The sequence below is a fragment of the Microcaecilia unicolor genome, chromosome 3, assembly GCF_901765095.1.
Source record: "Microcaecilia unicolor chromosome 3, aMicUni1.1, whole genome shotgun sequence".
Lineage (NCBI taxonomy): Eukaryota > Metazoa > Chordata > Amphibia > Gymnophiona > Siphonopidae > Microcaecilia > Microcaecilia unicolor.
The window spans coordinates 255550270-255569860 of record NC_044033.1 but is presented as its reverse complement, the minus strand read 5'-3'; the positions used below and the strand labels follow the sequence as shown (position 1 = coordinate 255569860).

Below are 19591 nucleotides of genomic sequence, written 5' to 3'. Positions count from 1 at the left end.
GGAATGGGCTTGGCGGAATCAGCAGGGAAAGAAGACCCTGTTGAGCTTGACTCTAGTCTGGCACTATGAAGAGACATGAGAGGTGTAGGATAAGTGGGAGGCCCCCTTCCCTGGGGGGGCCGCCAATGAAATACCACTACTCTTATCGTTTTTTTCACTTACCTGGTGAGGTGGGGGGGCGAGCCCCGAGGGGCTCTTGCTTCTGGCTCCAAGTGCCTGGTGCCTGCCGGGTGCAACCCGCTCCGGGGACAGTGGCAGGTGGGGAGTTTAACTAGGGCGGTACACCTGTGAAACCATAACGCAGGTGTCCTAAGGTGAGCTCAGAGAGGACAGAAACCTCCCGTGGAGCAGAAGGGCAAAAGCTCACTTGATCTTGATTTTCAGTATGAATACAGACTGTGAAAGCAGGGCCTCACGATCCTTCTGACTTTTTTGGTTTTAAGCAGGAGGTGTCAGAAAAATTACCACAGGGATAACTGGCTTGTGGCGGCCAAGCGTTCATAACGACGTCACGTTTTGATCCTTCGATGTCGGCTCTTCCTATCATTGTGAAGCAGAATTCACCAAGTGTTGGATTGTTCATCCACTAATAGGGAACGTGAGCTAGGTTTAGACCGTTGTGAGACAGGTTAGTTTTACCCTACTGATGATGCGTTGTTGCGATAGTAATCCTGCTCAGTATGAGAGGAACCGCAGGTTCAGACATTTGGTGTATGTGCTTGGCAGAGGAGCCAATGGGGCAAAGCTACCATCTGTGGGATTATGACTGAACGCCTCTAAGTCAGAATCCCCCCTAAATGGAACGATACTGCAGTGCCAAGGAGCCTCGGTTGGCCAGGGATAGCCGGCCGCTTGGCTGGTAAGGAGAGCCGCACGCCTCGGGACTGGAGCGTGGACAGAAGGAGGCCACCTCTCTCCTGTAGCGCACCGCATGTTCGTGGGGAACCCGGTGTTAAATCATTCGTAGATGACCTGATTCTGGGTCAGGGTTTCGTACGTAGCAGAGCAGCTACCTCGCTGCGATCTATTGAAAGTCATCCCTTGAGCCAAGCTTTTGTCTCTCTCCCACCTGCATGCGCGTCCCTCTCTCTCCCTGGAGAGAGGGAGCGGGTGGGCTCAGCAGAAGGGCGAGCCCTCTGGTGAGGGAGCAGCTCACATTGCCGGGCTCCTTCTCCCATCCTGGCCGCGGCTCGGGGAACCAGATGACCCTTCCGAGGCCTGAGGGACCAGATGGCTGAAGTCCCCGCAGGGCTGAGCTGACTAGCTGAACTCAGAGGGAGTCACAGCAATGAGGGGGGTGGCTTCATAGTCGGCTGTGGAGGGCTTAATAGTCGGACCGATGCGGTCTCGTGGGCTAGTGCTTAATAGTAGTGCCTGCGGAGCTGTTACTCAGCCTTTCTCATGGAGGCCCAAAGGACCAGATGGCCCTTCTGAGGCCCGAGGGACCAGATGGCTGAAGTCTCCGCTGGGCTGAGCTGACTGGCTGAACTCAGAGGGAGTCGTAGCAGTGAGGGGGGCTTAATAGTCGGCTGGGGGGCTTAATAGTCAGACCGATGTGGTCCTGTGAGCTAGTGCTTAATAGTCAGGGCTGTGGAGCTCTCACTCAGCCCTTCTCATGGAAGCATGAGACGGGCAGGATGAGGTACAATAGTCGGGGCTGTGGAGCTTACTCACTCAGCCTTTCTCATGGAATCGTGAGACGGCCAGGATGGGGTAGAAGGAGATAGGGACCAGAGTCACCCACTCCCACGTCCAGCGGTCATCTCCTGCATTCCCGCTAAAATCAGGGAGTGTCCCGCCAAGCGGCTCCAATCAGCAGCTTAATTGATTCTCACTGTGCAGGGTGTTTCCCTCATCATGCTGCCTCGTGTACTGCACACTGAAGCGGGCAAAGGAAGAGAGAGGACGTATTCAGCTAGCTCTGAGAACCGCCTTACCACTGCTCAATGCCGTAGCGAGGGCTAATGACACCCGGGGCGGGTCGCCGCTGCGCACCCCCCCGGGTGCAGCACGGCGCGACCCCTCCCTCTGCGGCGCACCCCCCCTCCGGAGCGAACCCCCCCCCCCGTACCACATTCTTACCTGCGGGAGGGCCGATCCGCCCCGAGTGCACGTCACTCGGAGCTGCGTCGGCCCCGCTAGTTCCCTGCTCTCTCTGTCCCGGAAAAGGAAGTAACCTGTTCTGGGACAGAGGGAGCAGGGAACCAGCGGGGCCGGCACCCCCCGAGCGCGTGCACCTGGGGCGGACCGCTCCTCCCGCCCCCCCTTCCTACGCCACTGCCACTGCTGCTAAGTCTGACTCCAAATGGGCTACCTCTCCCCCTCTCTCTGCAGACTACTCCTGAATGGGAGCTACCTCTCCTCCACCCCCCCCCCACCCTGAGTGGTGAGCAGAAGAAAGTGACCGATCAGAACAGGAGGTCTAGGATGGAAGCAAGCTAGCTGGAGCCTGGCTCCTGCTGAGAGATAGAACAAGAGGCCCCTCTGCCCCTGTGGCACCTGACACCAGCACAAGCCACAGACAGTGCCAGGCCAGCCCTTGATAGAGAGAGATTGCATTTGCAAGGTAAGAAAAATTTAACTGGGACACTTTTTTGTTACAGGGATTTGAGTGGTCCTGGGAACGGATGAGAGGATGAATAGGAGTGAGGGGGCCTGTGGGGGAATGGGAATGGATGAGGGGATGAATGGGAGGATGGGCAGGATGGGGTAGAGGGAGATAGGGACCACAGTCACCTACTCCCGCTTCTGGCGGTCATCTCCTGCATTCCCGCCAAAATCAGGGAGTCTCCCGCCGAGCGGCTCCAATCAGCAGCTTGATTGATTCTCACTGTGCAGGGCGTTTCTCTTATCACACTGCCTCGTGTACTGCACACTGAAGCGGGCAAAGGAAGAGGACATATTCAGCTAGCTCTGAGAACTGCCTTACATCTGCTGCTAAGTCTGACTCCGAATGGGCTACCTCTCCCCCTCTCTCTGCAGACTACTCCTGAACAGGAGCTACCTGTCCTCCACCCCCCACCCGGAGCGGGGAGCAGAAAAAAGTGACGGACCAGAACAGGTCTAGGATGGAAGCAAGCTAGCTGGAGCCTGGCTCCTGCTGAGAGAGAGAACGAGAGGCCCCCCTGCCCCTGTGGCACCTGACACCAGCACAAGCCACAGACAGTGCCAGGCCAGCCCTTGACAGAGAGTGATTGCATTTGCAAGGTAAGAAAAATTTAATTTCCTCACACACCCAGCAGCTCTTTCTCTCCAGCTCCCTCTTCTTCCACATCCAGCAGCTCTCTCCCTTCCCTCCAGTCCCCTCCTCCTCTCCCTCCCTTGTCCAGCAGATCTCCAGCCCCTTCCTACTCTCCCTCCCATGTCCAGCAGCTCTGTCCCTTCCCTCCAGTCCCTTCTTCCTCTCCCTCCCATATCCAGAAGCTCTCCAGTCACTTCCTCCTCTCTCTCCCATGTCCAGCAGCTCTCTCCCTTCCCTCCAGTCCCTTCTTCCTCTTCCTCCCTTGTCCAGCAGATCTCCAGACCCTTCCTACTCTCCCTCCCATGTCCAGCAGCTCTGTCCCTTCCCTCCAGTCCCTTCTACCTCTTCCTCCCTTGTCCAGCAGATCTCCAGTCCCTTCCTACTCTCCCTCCCATGTCCAGAAGCTCTCCAGCCCTTCCTCCTCTCTCTCCCATGTCCAGCAGCTCCGTCCCTTCCCTTCAGTCCCTTCTTCCTCTTCCTCCCTTGTCCAGCAGATCTCCAGCCCTTTCCTACTCTCCCTCCCATGTCCAGAAGCTCTCCAGCCCCTTCTTCCTCCTAGTGATTACTAGGGACAGTGCAAGAGGAGGCCTCAATTTACCTGAGTGTCTGGATGTGTGTCATTTGCTCCTACTGTTCACAGGCCATTGCACTAGTTAAAACCTTAAGTCATCTGGCACAGGAGCCTACCCACTGTAACTTGGTTCTTTCTGCTCTAGATTCCCTAGACTTGTTATCGGTCCAGCACAAGACACAGACAGTGCCAGGCCAGCCCAGCCCTTGACAGAGAGTGATTGCATTTGCAAGGTAAGAAACATTTAACTGGGACACTTTTTTGTTACTGGGATTTGAGTGGGCCTGGGAATGGATGAGGAGATGAATGGGAGTGAGGGGAAAGAGAAAAATTGTGGGTGATAGAAGTGCTATCTGGATAATCTGAAGGATCCAGCTTTTATCCATCCACCTGAGTCCCCAGATCAGGGGCGTAGCCACGGGTGGGCCTGGGTGGGCCCAGGCCCACCCAGTTTTGGTTCAGGCCCACCCAGCAGTGGAGGCAGCGGAGCGGAGGGAGCAGGCTGAGCTCCGATCCCGCATCTGCCTCCCCAGCCCGCCACTGCCCCGCCGCCCGCCGTACCTTTAAATATTACAGTTTTGCTGGAGTCGCGGGCAGCCGGCATTGAAGACATCGGCAGGCTTACGCCGGTTCCAGCAGCCTTCCCTTCCCTCATTGCAAGTCGGATGATGGCTCCGCCCTCTTCTGACGTATTTCCTGTTTCTACGAGGGCGGAGCCATCATCCGACTTGCAACGAGGGAAGGGAAGGCTGCTGGAACCGGCGTAAGCCTGCCGATGTCTTCAATGCCGGCTGCCCGCGACTCCAGCAAAACTATAATATTTAAAAGTACGGGGGGGGCAGGAAGGAAACAGGGCAGACGGGAGAGGAGAGGAGGGTTGCTGCACATGGTGGAAGAAGGGGAGAGGAGGGTTGCTGGATGGAGGGAAGGGGAGAGGAGGGTTGCTGCACATGGTGGAAGAAGGGGCAAGGAGGGTTGCTGGATATGGTGGAAGAAGGGGAGAGGAGGGTTGCTGGATGGAGGGAAGGGGAGAGGAGGGTTGCTGCACATGGTGGAAGAAGGGGCGAGGAGGGTTGCTGGATATGGTGGAAGATGGGGAGAGGAGGGTTGCTGGACATGGTGGAAGAAGGGGAGAGGAGGGTTGCTGGATGGAGGGAAGGGGAGAGGAGGGTTGCTGGACATGGTGGAAGAAGGGGAGAGGAGGGTTGCTGGATGGAGGGAAGGGGAGAGGAGGGTTGCTGGACATGGTGGAAGAAGAGGAGAGGAGAGGGCAGGGGAGAGGAGGGTTGCTGGATGAAGGGAAGGGGAGAGGAGGGTTGCTGGACATGGTGGAAGAAGGGGAGAGGAGGGTTGCTGGATGGAGGGAAGGGGAGAGGAGGGTTGCTGGACATGGATGGAAGAGAGGGAAGGGAGAGAGAAGAAATGCTGGACATGGATGGAGGGGATGGAAGAATTAGGAAGGAGATGAGATGAGGGAAAAGGAAGAGAGGAGAAAAACTGCACATGGATGAAGAAAATAGGCAGAAGCTGGATCCACTAGACAGTCAAGTCTGCAGAAGACCCAGCTTTTACTTATGGATATAGAGCAAGAAATGAAGAAGAAAGGAGGAAAGTAAAGAAATAAATGGAAAGGAAGCCCTGGAAACGGAGTTAAGAGGACAGATAGCAGCAGAATCGGATACTGGGCCAGCATGATCAGAAAAACAGTCACCAGACAACAAAGGTAGAAAAAAATCATTTTATTTTCATTATAGTGTTTGGAATATGTCCACTTTGAGAATCAGGTGCTCAACATTAAAAGTTTATATTTATTTACTTATTTATGGCATTTTATCCCACATTAAACATGAATTAAATTGGAACCTGGGATCATTTAATTTTTTTTTCCTGGAGACAGTAATGCATTGCCCCCCCCCCCCTCCCAGGCTCTCTCCCTGGCTATAGCCAGCTCTGCAATTTTGAGGGGAGGTGCATAGGTGGATGGGGGGGTGCAGAGGTGGACCGGGGAGAGAGCCTGTTGTTAAACATTTACCAGCACACCACTGTCTAGTGCCCACCCATCCAACCTGTTGGCCCACCCAAAAATTGACTTCTGGCTATGCCACTGCCCCAGATACTTTTGGCTCTGATCTTGAGCCTGATCCTATTGCTGGCCACATCCTCAGATTCTTTGGTGATGATGGGGAGAGAAGGATTGTGATTACTAGGGACAGTGCGAGAGGAGGCCTAAATTTACCTGAGTGTCTGGATGTGTGTCGGTTGCTCCTACTGTTCACAGGCCATTGCACTAGATAAAACCTTAAGTCACCTGGCACAGGAGCCTACCCACTGTAACTTGGTTCTTTCTGTTCTAGATTCCCTAGACTTGTTATCGGTCCTCTTGGAAGGACAGTGAAAAAAAATGCATTCAGGTGAAGGGGAAGTACTGATGGAAAACGGCACATCCAGCCCTAAAAAGAAAATCAGGAAAACTAAATATGCTGGCTCACAAATACAGAACCAAATACCACAAAGATTGGTCCAAAATTTGGAACTTTGTTGGTCCTGTCAAATCAGATGTATACTGTTTCTGTTTGGGCCTGTTTGTGCTGTGTCTCGGAACCAAAACTCAGCGCCTCAACCCCACAAATTCCCCAACTGATTTCTTAGACCACCGGCTGGGTAAAGTACCAAACACAACTATAAACAAGAGAAGCTTCTCACGTTACCAATATTTTTATTCTTACCCAAGAACATGAAAAATAAGAAATAATAAAATTAGGAGCAGCACATAAGAAACAGGGTATTGAAGGGTATAAAAGGGGAGGAGACATGGAGATGCATATTCCTTAATCTATTGAGACAGACTGAGGAAGATTTTCATGGACTGCCCTCTTGCTCCAGACCAGGCAGTTATATAGGCTGTAGTACAAAGAACTGGTTCTCAGGAACACATCATACCTCATGCAGGATATGCCATTTGTTTCTTACAATTGCCCAAAAAAGGCACATAAAAATAAATATTGCATTTCCTTAAAAGTTACAACTTCAGCACATCCTCAAATAAAAGCAATCTGTATCTCACTTCAAAGGATTCAGGACTCAGTTCCCACAACCCCCCCCCCCCCCCTGCAATAGCATTTTTCAATCCCGTCCTGACTGCAGGATTTCTGTCCCTCTCCTCTGTCAGCCCTGCCCTCTTGTCACCTGGAACTTTGCTTTGATCTGCATCCTAAGAGTCTCTCAAAGGCTAATCAACACACTCATGTAAACAGCTCATTGTCTTTCAATTGCCTGTCAGAGGAAGGTGGGGAGGAGGTGGGGTATTTGCTCCATACCTGGCCTGCTCAATACCATTCTAATTTACAGAAAAAAAGAGAAATTTCCACTTCTCCTCATCTGTATATTAATTCTTAGATATTGGATATTTAGCAGTACTGAAACTGCTTGGTCTAGGCCTTCATAAGTACACCTCCACCAACATTTCCAATGCACCATATGCAATATGGATTTCAGTTGTGCACACATGGGAGGTGGAGACATCAAGAGGCATGTGCACTCAAAGTCTCATCTGAAGAAAGCTAAAAGTAAGAAAAATCAGGAAAAACTGAATTCTGCATCATTGGATGATGATGCTATCTGTAGAAAGATTTTGCGTGCTGAAGTTAAAGTTGCCGTACTTCTTGCTAGCCACAATGTTCCTGTTGCAGTTGCAGACCATCTTAGTCCCTTAATTTGAAATATCTTCACAGATAGTTCCATAGTTATGGGCTTGGCAGAACAAACACTGCCTGTATCTTGAATGGAGCAATTTGCAAAGAATTTAAACAGCTGCTTATAAATCATATGAGTGATCATCCTTACTCTTTGTTAACCGATGGCTCAAATGACAGTGGTCTTCAGAAAATGAATCCCATCACAGTCCGTATTTTTGATACGACAAGACAATGTGTTTGCACTGAATTTCTAGATATGGGCATTACCACTGGTCTAAATGCTTCAACAGCAGATGCAATCTTTTCCAAAATAAACTCTGTGCTGGAAGAATGTAATATTCCCTGGTCCAAATGTGTAGGATTTGGAGTTGACAACGCAATTGTAAATCTGGGAAAAAGAAATTCTATCAAAACCAGGGTAGAAGCTAAAAATAAAAGCATGTATTTCATGGGATGTCCTTGCCATATTGCTCATAACACTGCATCTACTGCTGGAAAACAATTCCAAGCTATTGCAAACTTTGATGTAGAAGATATGCCAATTGATCTTTACTACTGGTTTGACAAAAGTATAAAACGTAACAATGAACTAGGTGAGTACCTTTCTTTCTGCATTTCTGAATATAAACAGATCATCAAGCATGTTTCAACAAGGTGGCTTAGCCTTGAAAATGCAGTGAACATAATTTTAAAATTGTATGCTGGCTGCCGTTCATATTTTCTGTCTGTAGAATGTGAAGCTTTACTCAGCTTGGAGACCAGGTTTAAACGTCTAAAGAGAGCGTTTGAAAATCAAATGACAGAAATATATTTACTGTTCTTTCAGGCTACTCTTCCAGTATCTTATGAGTTCAAGTTCCTTCAGCGAGGAGATCTATGTATACCCTTTATTTATGATCAAATGCTGGGGTTCATCAAAAAACTATTGCAAAGATTTGTACAGGTCAAAACAATCAAAGATTCACCTTCTCTTCTGGCAGTGCCTTTCAAAGAAGCAGAAAAGCAGCTAGCAAATAATGCTCTTCATATAGGTATGGTTACAAGGCAAACCATGCAGACGCTGGAAAATGAGGGTGCAGTGACACAGACTCAGCTGAAGAATTTCTACTCTGCAGCAAGAAGCTTTTTTACGGGAGCAGTTCAGTATGCTTTGGACCATTTACCCTTCAAACAAATTTACTTCAGCATGCTTGTTTTGTGGATTTCAGCAAAAGGGAAGATGTCTCAGTTACAGACAGGGCCAGTCTTAGGCCGAGGCGACCGAGGCGGCCGCATAGGGCCTCGCGCGGCGCACCTTGGTCAGCCTCCTCTGCTCCATCCGGGCGGCGCTCCGTTTACTTCGCTCCAAGTCTGACGTCGCAGCAGCTGTGTCAATGAAAGTGCTGCCCAATGTCTCTCCACCAGCCTTCCCTTAGCTCATTCATTCCCTCTCAGACTCAGTGCCCCGCCTTCTTCTGACATCATTTCCTTGCGAGGGCGGGACACTGAGTCTGAGAGGGAATGAACGAGCAAGGGGAAGGCTGGTGGAGAGATGTCAGATAGCGCTTTCACTGACGCTGCACAGCTGTTGTAATGGAGGTAAATTTAAAAGATTTTGCTGGACATGGAGGGGAGGGAGGAGAATTGCTGGATATGGATAGATGGAGGGAGCAGGGGAGAGAGGAGCATCGATGGACATGGATGGGAGGGCAGGGCCCAGGGAGAGAGGAGAAATTGCTTGATATGGATGGAAGAAGGTGGGCAGGGGACAGAGGAGCATGGATGGACATGAATGGGAGGGCAGGGCCCAGGGAGAGAGGAGAAATTGCTTAATATGGATGGAAGGAGGTGGGTAGGGGACAGAGGAGCATGGATGGACATGGATAGGCGAGCAGGGCCCAGGGAGAGAGGAGAAATTGCTTAATATGGATGGATGGAGGTGGGCAGGGGACAGAGGAGCATGGATGGACATGGATGGGAGGACAGGGCCTAGGGAGAGAGGAGAAATTGCTGGACATGGAGGGGAGGGAGGAGAATTGCTGGCTATGGATAGATGGAGAGGGGCAGGGGAGAGAAGAGCATCGATGGATATGGATGGGAGGACAGGGCCCAGGGAGAGAGGAGAATTGCTGGAAATGGATGGATGGAGGAGGGCAGGGGAGAGAGGAACATTGATGGACATGGATGGGAGGGCAGGGCCCAGGGAGACAGGAGAAATTGCTGGACATGGAGGGGAGGGCAGGGGAGAGAGGAGAATTGCTGGATATGGATGGATGGGTAATTGCTGAATTTAAGGGCTGGATCGGAAGGCAGATGCTGAAACTGGAGAAAGGATAGAGACAGGGCTACAGATGGTAGACAGGACACATAAGGACACAGGAGGATGGTGGACATGATGAGAGAAAAAAATATCAAATGGAAAGAAGACACTGCATAAAACAGAAGACACTGGGACCAAAGCGAATAGCAAAACTAAATGATCAGACAACAAAGGTAGAAAAAAGTATTTTATTCAGAATTTATTAATTGGAATATGTCAGCTTTTGGAAATGTGCATCTGTGATATTTTGCATGTACATAAGCACATAAGCACTGCCACGCTGGGAAAAGACCAAAGGTCCATCAAGCCCAACACTCTGTCTCCGACAGCGGCCAATCCAGGCCCCAACAACCTGGCAAAAAAACCCAAATTTAATAACGATCAATGGACTTTTCCTTCAGAAATCTGTCCAGACCCCCTTTAAACTCAGCAAGGCCAGCTGCCATCACTACCTTCTCCGGCAATGAGTTCCAGAGTCTAACTACGCGCTGAGTAAAGAAAAACTTTCTCCGATTTGTTTTAAACCTACCACATTCTAATTTCATCTTGTGTCCCCTGGTTCTATTATTGTTAGAAAGCGTAAACAAACGCTTCACATCTGTCCGCTCTATCCCGCTCATTATTTTGTAAACCTCTATCATATCACCTCTCAGCCGCCTTCTCTCCAGGCTAAAGAGTCCTAGCCGTCTTAACCTCTCCTCATAGGGTAGTCGTCCCATCCCTTTTATCATTTTTGTCGCCCTTCTCTGCACCTTCTCCAATTCCTTTATATCTTTTTTGAGATGAGGCGACCAGAACTGAACACAATACTCCAGGTGCGGTCGCACCATGGAGCGATATAATGGCATTACAACATCCTCATGCTTGGTTTCCATCCCTTTTCTAATAATACTCAACATTCTGTTCGCCTTCTTAGCTGCCGCAGCACATTGAGCTGAAGATTTCAACGTCCTATCCACGATGACTCCCAGATCCCTTTCTCGGTCCATAACTCCTAACGTGGAACCTTGCATAACGTAGCTGTAATTCGGGTTCCTCCTTCCCACATGCATCACTTTGCACTTGTCAACGTTGAACTTCATCTGCCATTTGGACGCCCAATCCCCTAGTCTCACAAGGTCTTCTTGTAACTTTTCACACTCCTCCCGCGACGAGACGACCCTGGATAATTTTGTGTCATCTGCGAATTTAATTACCTCACTAGTTACTCCCATCTCGAGGTCATTTATAAATATGTTAAAAAGCAGCGGTCCCAGCACAGACCCCTGAGGGACCCCACTAACCACCCTTCTCCATTGAGAATAATGGCCATTTAACCCTACTCTCTGCTTCCTATCCTTTAACCATCTCTTAATCCATAATAATACACTGCCTCCGATCCCATGACTCTCCAGTTTCCTTTGGAGTCTTTCATGCGGCACTTTGTCAAACGCCTTCTGAAAATCTAGATATACAATATCCACCGGCTCCCCTTTGTCCACATGTTTGTTCACCCCCTCGAAAAAATGCAGTAGATTTGTGAGGCAAGACTTCCCTTCACTAAAACCGTGCTGACTTTGTCTCAGTAGCCCATGCTTTTGTACGTGCTCTGTAATTTTATTCTTAATAATAGCCTCCACCATTTTTCCCAGCACCGACGTCAGACTCACCGGTCTATAATTTCCCGGATCGCCTCTGGAACCCTTTTTAAAAATTGGTGTTACATTGGTACATTCCGGTACCACACCTGTTTTTAGGGATAAATTGCATATTACTAACAGTAGCTCCACAAGTTCATTTTTCAGCTCTATTAATACTCTGGGATGAATACCATCCGGTCCCGGTGATTTACTACTTTTCAGTTTGCAGAACTGCCCCATTACATCCTCCAAATTTACAGTGAAATCATTTAGTCTTTCTGACTCGTCTGCTTCAAATACCTTTTCCGGCACCGGTATCCCTCCCAAATCCTCCTCGGTGAAGACTGAAGCAAAGAATTCATTCATTTTCTCCGCTACGGCTTTGTCTTCCCTGATCGCCACTTTAACACCACAGTCGTCCAGCGGCACTACCGATTCTTTAGCCGGCTTCCTGCTTTTAATATAGTTTCAATTTTTCTAGTATTGCTGCATGCTGAGTCTGACTTCTTGAGGTAACTTTCCAGTTCAGTATTTTACCTTCATATCTGTTGTGTCATGTGTTTTTCATGTGTGATCAAGGTGCAGTATCCTGCTGGCGTGTAGTATTTGCAGCCCTTTTTGTTTTGTTTTTTTCACGAGGTAGTGTATTGGTGTTTTAGAGCCTGGTGTAATTACAGTTCTGCCTTTCCACGCATAAGGTTGTAGCTCGTCCTGTCCTTGGACTTAGGCCTGTTATGGTTTGGTAAGGTTATGAGTGTGTTTTTGCACAAGTTTGTGTATAGTGTTTTGCAGTGGAGAGATTGTGTGTCTGCACCTCTGACCCCCCCGGGGTTATGAGAACTGGAACTACTAATTGTAGTGGGCTTGAACTGAATAATTTCTGGGGAGGGGGGGTTTTATGATAGCATTGTGCTTATTATTTCAATCAGTTTTTCTGTACAAGATTAGCTTCATTTGTCTTTATTTGAAATTTCATAAATAAAAAATTTCTAAAAATTGAATAATCTTATCAATGGGGTGGAGCGGGGCGGGGCTAGGATGGGGCCCCACCAAATTGGTCTGCACAGGGCCCCCCACTTGCTAAGACCGGCCCTGGTTACATATGTTGAATATTTTGTTGGACAGTACAGTGACCTTCTACAATTTTCACCGTCTGATATAGATAAACTTGCAGAAGAGTTCAGAGACTATCAGCTCTTAAATGATACAGATATTCCAAAAGAAATCATGGAAGCAAGACAAGAGGTTCAAGAATATAATGGGGAAACCTTCCAGTCTATTTGGATGGACACACTTTGGAGCTATCTTGGCCAGCTGAAAGTTACAGGCACTAATGGAGTGGAGGAGTAGCCTAGTGGTTAGTGCAGTGGGCTTTGATCCTGGGGAACTGAGTTCAATTCCCACTGCAGCTCCTTGTGACTCTGGGAAAGTCACTTAACCCTCCATTGCCCCTGGTACAAAATAAGTACCTGAATATATGTAAACCGCTTTGAATGTAGTTGCAAAAACCTCAGAGAGGCGGTATATCAAGTCCCATTTCCCTTCCCTTTCCCCTAATCAGCTTAGGTTTCATAGACTTTTCAGAGTGGCAGAGATAGTCCTGGTGCTGCCCCATTCTAATGCCAGTGAGGAACGGGTGTTTAGCATGATTCGGAAGAACAAGACTCCTTTTCGAGCCACCCTGAGCTTGGATGGAACCCTCTCTAGCCTTATGACCATTAAGACGCACAACCCCGAACCCTGTCACACCTTTGAACCTACAGAATCTCTCCTTGCTAAAGCCAGAAAAGCAACATGTGAATATAATAATGGTCACAGTAAATGACTTTAAGTTAGGACTTGACAAACATCAGGCAGGAGGTCAATTTTTCTTGCACAGAAATACATGCGACAGAGAGTTCCTGCTTGGTAGAGCATTCAATGTGGTATGTTTTTCATATTATTACATATTATTTTTGCGGGGGGCTTCGCACTTATCAGTATGCCATTCGGACATTTTTTAATTAAGGGAGAGTGAATACTCATTTCAGGAGATTGGCAAAATGTTTTTTATCTAGGTTTTATTTATATTTTAACATTTTTGTTTAGCGCCTTATGTGGTTAGCTTTAAAATCAAGTGTATTCATTTAGATATAAGCTTCTGGTTTTGGCGCAAATAAAAAGTTTGGCCATTTTGTGTGCCATTTTTTCAAGTGGTTTTCTCATCTGTTTAAAGAATGTGCTTCATTTAACAAAAGTGGTTGTGCCACAACTTTGGATTCATTTTCTTTTTAGACTTCGCACACATATTTAGCTTACTCAGATTTTATGACTAGCGTCATTTTATATACTTCGTTTTATGAGTTTTTCTTTTTTTGACGTTACATACATATTTAGCTCACTCAGATATTATTATTAGCGTTATTTTATATACTCCGTTCCATGTATTTTTTGGATATTACATACCTTCTGGAAAAGAAGGGATTACACAATATTTATTATTTTTATTATTTTTATTTCAGTTTTACTTTGATATTGATACTTGGCATTCCTTTATACATTTTTCACCCAACAGGGGTGATATGATACAGACGTTCAAATATTTGAAAGGTATTAATCCGCAAACGAACCTTTTCTGGAGTTGGGAAGGCGGTAGAACGAGAGGGCATGAAATGAGATTGAAGGGGGGCAGACTCAAGAAGAATGTCAGGAAGTATTTTTTCATGGAGAGGGTGGTGGATGCTTGGAATGCCCTCCCGCGGGAGGTGGTGGAGATGAAAACGGTAACGGAATTCAAACATGCATGGGATAAACATAAAGGAATCCTGTGCAGAAGAAAGGGATCCTCAGGAGCTTAGCCTAGAATGGGTGGCAGAGCTGGTGGTTGGGAGGCGGGGTTGGTGGTTGGGAGGCGGGGATAGTGCTGGGCAGACTTATACGGTCTGTGCCAGAGCCGGTGGTGGGTGGCAGGGATAGTGCTGGGCAGACTTATACGGTCTGTGCACTGAAGAGGACAGTACAAATAAAAAAAGTAGCACATATGAATTTATCTTCTTGGGCAGACTGGATGGACCGTGCAGGTCTTTTTCTGCCGTCATCTACTATGTTACTATGTTACTATGATTATGATGTCTGTGTGTTGGTATCTATCCATGTGGAAGCATGCCTAGTTCATCTTATTTCTTGTTTATGGTTCCATGGAAATATGTTATGTGCCTTTTGGATATGTATCAAATATATGTGTATTATTTTAAAATCTATGTGTGAGACTTCAACCTATGGTTTGATGGACATTTTTTTTTAAATTCATTGATTTAAACTCATATTGGTTTTGTATTTCTTATTTTTAGACATCCTTGTTCTTTACAATTTCATTGTAATTCAGCTGTTTCATCTGTTCCAATCAAAGCTGATAAGTATGTTTTTAGAGTATCATTATATTTATTATATTCATCCTTTCATTGGTTTTAAATTTGTTGTATTATGTTTAGTTATTTATGTCAATATATTTGTTTATTTATAGACTCCTGATGCAGGCCGGTGTGGCCGAAACACGATTCGTGTCGGGCTTTCATTTACTTGTCACAAATCCAAAAGAATCCATGGTAGTTATTGAGCAGTCTGTGTTAGTGAGACAGGCTGTAAATCCATAGCATTTCATCTTGGCGACGAGTGTGAGGGATTCATACAAAGAATGACACCTTTGTAAGAGGAATGCAGGGGAGAGTTGAATTCCAAGGCTGGAATTAGGTACTATATGTTATTATAGCCACTGAGTGGTCCTAGTGGGAGGAATAGGATTCTGGTTTAAAGGAATCATTGCCCTTTGCTGAAAACAGAAAGGGAGAAGTATGTTAATGGGTTAATTTTGTTGGGCAGACTGGATGGACTGTACGGGTCTTTATCTGCCGTCATTTACTATGTTACTATGTAACAGTATTAAAACCCGTTAGAGTCGGGATAAGCAGCATAGGAAAAGTACAGAATTGGAATGTTTAAGTGTGTGATTTATGGTTGAAATGAAGATGCTTGTCAAAGTGCTTTACAGTTAAAATGATAACTGGGCATACCGTTGTAAAGTGTGATGCAGTTAGAATGATGTGTGATTTACGCAGTTAAAATGATAACTGAATGTGCCGTGCCGTCGTAAGTGTGATGCAGTAAGAAATGAAGAAGGGAAAATTAACAAAAAGAAAGTATTTAAAATTACTCATTTGAAGTTATTAATTGCACATTTAAAGAAAAGGGTTAGGAGTTAAATCTTATAAGATTCAAGGACCGTTTCAGGCAGGGAAACTGAAACTGTCAGACATAGGAATGTGTTAATTACTCAGCTTTTTGCAAGCAGTGCTTATCAGGGAAAAAATCACCTTGAGTGAAGGGAATGAGAATTATGCTAGCTGTAGGTTTTTTAGAACAGACTTGGGTGGCATTAAAAATTGGAAATCTATCTAAAAAAGAATATAAAGTTATGATTGTGCCTGTGCTTGAGTATATACTGGGTGAAACAGTATAGAATACCGGTGGGGGGGGGGGGGCACCTTGAGATCAGTAAAACTATAAAAGAGTTAATGGAGAAGGGGGTTATTAAAACTACCACCACAGATTGGAATAATCTGGTCTGGCCAGTCCGAAAAAGTGACGGCTCCTGGCATATGTCCGTGGATTATCGGGAACTAAACAAAGTTACGCCCACTTTAACTGCTACAGTCCCAGATATTATTACTTTGATAGAGAAAATACAGACACATTCTGGCAGACCAGTTAATGAGAAATATTGGGATCAATTTGCTTTCAGTTGGCAGGGCAGGCAGTATAATTTCTTCTATCTGATCATATGCAAATTGTGCATTATATTGATGGTATTATGATTCAAGGGAAAACACAGGAAGATGTTCATACCCAGGTGGAATTGTTAATTATACATTTAAAGAACAAAGGGTGGAAGATAAATCCTGATAAGATACAAGGACCGTCCCAAACAGTGAAATTTCTAGGCATTCAGTGGCATAATGGTTTAAGAGAAATTTTGCCAAAAGCTAAACAGAAAATTTTGGAATTTGTTCCTCCTTGTAATAAAAAGGAGGCACAATGTTTATTGGATTATTTGGGTTTTGGAGACAACATGTACCCCTCCTGGGGCAAAGTTTAGCACCATTTTATAAAGTGACTAGGAAAAAATATAATTTTGAGTGGGGAGAAAAGGAACAACAAGCTTTTGAAGCAGCGCAACAGGCAATACACACTGCCCTAGATCTGTGGCCAGTGCAGCAAGGAGAGGTAGAGCTAAGTGTTTCAGTGAATGAACATTATGCTAATTGGAGCCTCTGGCAGAAACAAAAGACTCGGATGCCTTTAGAATTTTGGAGTTGCAAGTTACCAGAGGCAGGAATTAAGTATACCCCTATTGAAAAACAGTTATTAGCATGTTATTGGGCTTTAATAGATACTGAGCAATTAACTGTAGGACATATAGTTGTCCTGAAACCCGAAATACCAATAATGCAATGGATTCATAGTTCCCTGAAAACCCATAGGATAGGGCATTCACAGGAAGTCAGCATAATTAAGTGGAAATGGTATATTGAGGAGAGAATGAAATCAGGAATTGGAGAAATTCCCTTATTGCATGAAAAAAGTGGCAGCCCTTCCAGAAACAGGATAAATTGAGCTAGAGCCTCTGGAACAGGTGGAAAGCCCAGTCAGGTGGGGGAAAGTTTATGATCAATTAACTAACGAGGCCTATATGGCTTTGAAAATTGAGAATTTAGGGCAATGTCAAACATATATACTGATTCATGGTCCGTGGCAAATGAATTAGCCACGTGGCTACCTACTTGGTAAAAAAACAACTGGAAAATTAGTATCAAAGATTTGTGGCAAGCAGAGAATTGTGGCAAGACATTTGGAATTCTGTATAAAATACTAATGTTATTGTTTTTTATGTAGATGCTCATTGCAAGGGTGATATTCTAGAACGTCTCTACAGCGCAGTTGTTGATGACTGTGGAAGAGCCAGATAATTGATCAGGTTGGTGAAATGGGTGCCACCAAAATGTGAACATCTGGGCAAGAAAGGCCACTTACGGGTGGGCACAGATCATGGTATTAGTTTAATTATGAATGTATACTACTTTTCATTTTTTATAGCGCTACAAGGCATATGCAGCACTGTACACCATAACACAAAAAGACAGTCCCTGCTCAAAGAGCTTACATGTTTGACTGTACAGCACTGCGTAAGTCTGGTTAGCGCCTTTAGAAATGTTGATAGTAGTAGTTAGTAAACAGAACAGAAACAATAAGGGTAAGGGAAATAAAGAGGTGAGGATTAAAAGGACAGGGCAAGTGAGTAGTGGTAGGAGTAAAAAGCTAGTGGTAAAGAGGTGGGCTTAAGCTTGTACTTGAAAACGGCAACGACGGGGCTAGGACGTACAGGCTCAGGAACAGTCTATTCCAGGCGTGAGGTGCAGCAAGATAAAAAAGAACGGAGTCTGGAATTAGCAGTAGAGGAGAAGGGAACAGATAAGAGAGATTTATCTATAGAATGGAGTACCCGACGGGGGGCATAGGGAGAGATAAGAGTGGAGAGGTACTGGGGAGCGGACAGAGTGAATGCACTTATAGTTCAATAAGAGAAGTTTGCATTGAATGCAGAAACTGATAGGGAGCCGTGAAGTGACTTAGGAGAGGGCTAATATGAGCATAGCGACTTGGTGGAAAATGAGTCGCGCAGCAGAGTTTTGGACTGATTGAAGAGGAGAGAGATGGCTAAGAGGAAGGTCGGTGAGAAGCAGGCTACAATAATCAAGACGAGAGGTGATAAGAGTGTGGATAAGGGTTCTGGTACAGTGCTCAGAGATGAAGGGGCGGATTTTGCTGATGTTATAGAGAAAGAAACAACAGGTTTTGGCAATCTGCTGAATGTGAGCAGAGAAGGAGAGAGAGGAGTCAAAGATGATCCCAAAGTTACGAGCTGATGAGACAGGGAGAATGACAGTGCCATCCACAGAAATAGAAAGAGGGGGGAGAGGAGAGGTAGGTTTAGGGGGAAAGATAAGAAGCTCGGTTTTGGCCATGTTAAGTTTCAGATGACGTTGAGACATCCAGGCAGTGATATCAGATAGGCAGGCCTGAACATTGTGGTCTGGATGTTGGTGAGATTTCGGGGGTTTTAGAGAGGTAGATTTGGGAGGTCATCAGCAATAGCGATGGTATTGAAAGCCCATGGGATGATATCAGAGAGCCAAGGGAAGAAGTGTAGATGGAGAATAGGAGAGGACCAAGAACAGAACCCTGAGGTACACCGATTGGTAGAGGGATAGAAGTGGAAGAGGATCACCAGAGTGTACACTAAGGTGTGAAGAGAGAGGTAGGAGAAGAACCAGGAAAGAAGAAAGCCCTGGAATCCAAATGAAGACAGCGTATCAAGAAGTAGGCTGTGATCAACAGTGTCAAAAGCGACAGATAGATTGAGAAGGATGAGGATAGAATAGAGGACTTTTGGATTTTGGCCAGGAACAGGTCGTTGGAAACTTTAGTCAGTGCAGTTTCAATTGAATGAAGAGGGCGAAAGCCAGATTGGATGTGGGTCAAGACCAGCTTGAGATGCGGAAGAAAGTCAAGGCAGCGGCTGTGAACGGTGCGGTCAAGTAATTTGGAAAGGACAGTAGGGTCAAGTGAAGGATTCTTCAGGAGCGGTGGTGACCACAGCATGGTTTGAAGGCATCAGGAAACGGTCGCAGTGGAAAGAGAGAGATTGATGATATGACAGATAAAAGGGGTGAGAGTAGAAGAGATGGTGTTAAGAAGGTGGGTAGGAATGGGATTAGAGGAACAGGTAGTTCGTTTTGAGGAGGAGAGAAGATGTGATGTTCTTCATCAGTGACTTCAGGAAAGGAGGAAAGGATGGAGGGGTTGAGGAAATAGGAGATACGGACAAGGGGGGGGGGGAAGTAGGGGTGGTTGGTAGAGAATTGAGGTTTATCTTATGAACTTTGTCGTGGAAGAAACTCAGCTAGGGTCTGCGGCGATAGTGAGGGGAGTAGGGGTGGAGGCACCTTGAGGAGAGAGTTTAGTGTGGCGAAGCGAAGTCGAGGGTTTCAGCCGAGAGAGAATAGTCAGCTGGATGTAGTAGTCCTGTTTGGCGAGGTAAGAGAGCACGATTGGAAGGAGGTCAACATGAAC

General features: G+C 46.4%; 1 protein-coding gene and 1 pseudogene across 1 annotated transcript in view; one reads left to right on the top strand and one right to left on the bottom strand.

Annotated features, from left to right (window-relative positions):
• Positions 1-1058, top strand: part of LOC115467460 — a 6073-nt pseudogene extending 5015 nt beyond the window's left edge.
• The window catches only part of TRPM4 (transient receptor potential cation channel subfamily M member 4), a 145589-nt gene that overhangs the window by 74831 nt on the left and 51167 nt on the right, over positions 1-19591 (bottom strand). The window lies entirely within an intron of this gene.